Raw genomic sequence first — 4,815 nt, 5'->3', positions numbered from 1 at the left:
TAGCACGCTGTGTTGATTGCTTCTGCCCAAAATCCTTGTGATATGTTGGCTTGCGAGAGCATGGTCCTTGCGGCTTCTTTGAGAGTTCTGTTCCTTCTTTCAGCAACCCCGTTTTGTTGAGGTGTTCGAGCAGCTGATAGTTGATGATAAATTCCGTTCTCGTTGCAGTAGCTCTCGATTACTTGATTAACGAACTCTCCACCTTGATCTGACCGGATCTTTAGTATCGAGACTTCCTTTTCAACTTGAACTTGTTTCAAGAGATTTGGTAGAGCAATTTTTGTCTCGCTTTTCTTGGTTAAGAACACGGTCCAAGTGAATCTTGTGTAGTCATCCACTACCACAAGAGTGTACTTCTTTCCCTTTATGCTGGGTGGATCCACTGGGCCAAATAAGTCCATGTGAAGAAGACTTAATGGTCTAGTGGATGATGTATCGGCTTTGCTCTTGAAAGAGGATTTGATCTGTTTGCAACGTTGACATGCCTCACAAATTTTATCCTTTCGAAACGTCACTTTGGGCAGTCCTTCCACTAGGTTCCTCTTAGTAAGCTTGTTGATAGTTTTAAAGTTCAGATGACTAAGCTTACTATGCCAATCCCAGCATAAGTCTTCCTTGCTCCTTGCTAGCATACATAGGGATGGTTTTGCAGACCTCCAATCCACTATGTACATGTTTCCTTTCCTTGCTGCTTCCAAGACGACTTCGAGAGATTCCTCGTTCATAATCTGACATTTGCTTTTGGTGAAGACAACTTTGTGGCCCTTGTCACAGAACTAGCTTGTACTAAGGAGATTGAACTTGAGCCCCTCAACGTAGGACACTCCTTTAATAACCAGCTCATTCTTTTGGATTTCACCAACAGCTCTTGTGCGCCCTTTCTTCTCGTTGTCGCCAAATGTCACCAAGGGACCTTCGATAGGTTGGATGTTCTCAAGCAGTGTTAGATTTCCAGTCATATGTCTCGAACATCCACTGTCAATGAACCACACGTCCCTGGTGTCCTGCAAGGAAATCAAGCAAGTTTAGGTACCCAAACTTTGGGTCCTGGTGGGTTAGTGAGTTTAGGCATCCATTTATACCTTGTGCCCATTATTCCAGGCCTAGGCGCAATGTAGCCATTGTACGTTTGATAATTATAAGGGATGCTAGCAAATGTTTTAGGCCTCTTTGGTGCATAAATCAACTTAGGTAGAGACTTTTCGACCGGCGTATGCACCATGCCTTTCATACGCTGTTTGGTCATGTGAAATTGCTGAAAGTGAGGTTTCTTCCAGAACTTGTGATTTGATGACCAATTCTCACTAGATGGATAGAGTCTTCCTTTCTCCATCCGTGAGTTCCTAACTATGTGGATCTCAGACCTTCCATATTTGCCTTGAGGTGCATTATATGGAGTGTAGCTCTTTTTGTACTTGGAATGGCCTTGCGAGAGATAGCAAGGTGATCTCTCGATATTGTTTACCCGGCCATTCTTCGTAGCTTTCCTATACTTTCCATTGCTGGTGTATAGGGGCGGTTTATGAATAGCTACTCTGGTCTTTTCAGTTGGTCCTTTATGACCTTTATTTGCTTTGGGTTGAGATCCTCCATTTCTTGAAGTTCCCAAACCATTGGTCTGTTTATTTCTCGAGAGATGGTCTTGATGGAACCCTAGACCGGTTCTATCACTTGTAGGTCTGTGATCAACCACCATTTTCTCCATAGCTTTGGAGGAATTAGTGTATGATGCTATGACCTTTCGAAGATTAAGCTCTCTCGTCTCTCGAGCTTTGCACTCTTCAGATAGTAGGATTACTTTGGCTTCTAACTCACTTACTTTGAGAGTCAGCTCCAAATTCTCTTTCGAGACGTTCTTAAGCATATCTCTTTCAGCAGTTAGCTTGCTGTTTTCATCCATCACTCTAGCATGAGTGCTATTGGCGATGTTAAGGTTCCTTCTGAGCGATTCCAACATCTCGAAGGGGTCCTCATCGCTTTTAAATGAAGAACAACGAGAGGTAGAAGTAGAGCAGCGAGATGTAGGAGTAGAGGTTACCTCGTTGTCAATGGCCATTAGGCATTGATTCTCCTCTTCCTCGGTGTATAAGCAGATGAGCCCCCTCTCATCCTCTGAGCTGCTGCTGCTTTCGCTGGAGCTCGACGTCTCGGACTCCTCGATTGTCCTCTCGAATTCTTCAGCAACAAGCGCCTTCCTGCGCTGATACGTCTTTGATGATCCTTTGAAGCCACCTTGTGTTGGCTTCTCCCTGGATTCCTCTATTCTCTTGGAATCCTTGCCTTCTTGGCCCTGATGCTTGCTTACTAGTGGGTAAGGGCATTCGGCCTTGAAATGTCCCGGTCTTCTACAGTTGTAGCATAGACCCTGATTTTCCTCCTCCATCCTTCTGGATGGATATCTCTCATTTTTCCTTCTTGAGGAGGAAGGTGAACTTTTGTTGCTCTCCTGGTTCATCTTCATGTATTTCCTGAACTTTCTCACAAAGAGAGCAAACTGTTCGTCAGACATAACATTCATAGGATTAGAGTCTGACCTTGAAGATGTGGATGGTTGCTCAGCAACAAGTGCTACGTTTCGTCGATCCACAATGTCCTCATCTCTTGGGAACATCTCGAACTCGAAGGCTTTGAGATCCCGGAAGAGTTTGTCTGTTGTGGTTTCCTTCAGATCTCGGTGATCTCTCATCGTGATCACCTTTACTTCCCACTCCTTAGTGAGGCCACGTAAGACCTTCAGGTTCAGCTCCTTTTGTGGGATCTCCTTTTCAAGGTCACTGATCTCGGTTGTGAGCTTCATGAACCGAGACTCCATGCTGTCGATGCTCTCTCCTGGCTTCATCTTGAAGTCTTCGAACTTCTTCATGGCCACGGTGAGCTTGTTTTCCTTTTCCTGTTCGTCACCTTCACCAATTAACATCAAAGTATCCCATACCTCTTTTGCCGTTTTGCACTTCCTCACTTTTGGGAAGATGGTTTCGTCTATAGCTCTGAAGAGAATATCCTTGGCAATATTGTCCAGGTTGTTTCTCTTCCTATCATCACTGGTCCATTCTTCCCTAGGTTTTGGGATGTACTTTGGTGTTTCTTGGGTTTGAACTGCAGCCGTATTAACCATTAGGATCTTGACTGGTCCAGAAGTTATAACCTCGGCCATCTCATCATGGAGGGCTGATAAGTACGCAAGCATGCGTGTTTTCCAGTCGTCAAACCTGCTAAGATCAAAGAGAAGATGTCTCGACAACATGCTGTCCATATTGAAAAATTATCTCGTGCTTTGAAAATATTTAAGAAGATTTTTCAAAGAAGGATCTCTAGGCAATATAAACAAAGGTTTATATCGATCAGAGAACTCGCTCTGATACCAATTGTTGGTCCCAAGGGGATGGGGTACAAGTCTAGAGGGGGGGGGGAATAGACTTGTATAAGATTTTGCAAATCTTTTCGACCTCTCGTGTGTATTGAACTTAGGATGTTTAGGTTCGATACCTCACGAGGTGAAGACAAAGTTTTATGCGCAGCGGAAATGTTATCCCCTTTTAGTTAGCACGAGTTTGAGTTAGTTCGAGAGGTGCGTTTATATGCAGTGCAATCGAGAGGTTAGCGAGAGATAAAAACAGTAAGTAAATGCAAGAGAGATTTTTAAGTGGTTCGGCCAACCCGCCTACGTCCACTCTTCTTCCAGAAACTCCCTGGAAGGATTGCACTAAAAACTTCCCTTTTTAGTACAATATCGAGCGCTTGAGCTTTGATCACGAAGCCCGCCTCAAGCCTCAGGTTTTTCGCCCCGCTTCTTGTTACTCCACCTCTCGAGCACTTGACCTTTGATCACCAAGCCCGCGTCAAGCCTCAGGTTTCTTTCGCTCGGACAGCAGCCAGGTTACTCCACCTCTCTTGCTTAATCCAAAGCAAGGTGTTTTTGGTTGTCACAGTTGAATGTAACAGACTCCAATCTGACCACAAGCTATCGTTGAATCAACTTCGATGTAGAGCAGCTTCGGTCACCTTCTGGATGTATAACAGTTTAAGCTTTGTAACTCTCTTGAAACACTAAGATGTGTTTTCTCGCTGTTTTGAATATCAGGATGATATTCCAAGTTAAGCACTTGCACTTGAACGTTTTAGACAGACACTTCTTAAGAATTTCGAACCTCTTTTCTTTTTAACTCCTTTTTCTCTCTTTTCCCTTTTTTTTTTCTCTGTTTTCTTCTGTGTCTTTACGTCCTTATATATGAGAGTAGAGGAATAATTCCGTTGGAGGGAAAATTATTCCGTTTGAAATTTGTCTCCCATGCTGATCATGGGTCTTGCATATTTTCAGCATATTTCATGGAGTGGTGATCTTGTAACTTGAACCTCTTTGTCTTGTAGTGAATATTCCATAGTTCACTTTCTTGAGTCCATGCTCCACTTTCGTCTTTTGGTAAAAGTTACTCTTTTTATATTCCCATTATTCCTTGTTTGTAGGGAATCAGATCACTTCAGCATTGGTGCACCTTTTGACCGTTTGTGGTGGAAATCTGACGTGTCATCCATTTCCGCCCATTTTGAAATCTTCACGTTCGGCACCTCTTCATTATTCCATCTCCATGATATTCTTCTTCTCCAAACTTTAAGTATGACCGTCATTCAGCTTTGTTGGAGAATTGTTAGTGTATCGAGACCAAGGTTGATATCTTGATTGCTTAATGTCTCGAACTCAAATATCGAGAGGTCTATCTCTCGAACTCTGTTTATGTCTCGAACTGGATAACTGTATCGAGAGGTCCTACCTCTCGAACTCTGCTTATGTCTCGAGACTTAGTTGATGTCTCGCAG

This window comes from Ipomoea triloba, chromosome 9, assembly GCF_003576645.1.
Source record: "Ipomoea triloba cultivar NCNSP0323 chromosome 9, ASM357664v1".
In the NCBI taxonomy this organism is placed as follows: domain Eukaryota; kingdom Viridiplantae; phylum Streptophyta; class Magnoliopsida; order Solanales; family Convolvulaceae; genus Ipomoea; species Ipomoea triloba.
This window is presented reverse-complemented; position numbering follows the sequence as displayed.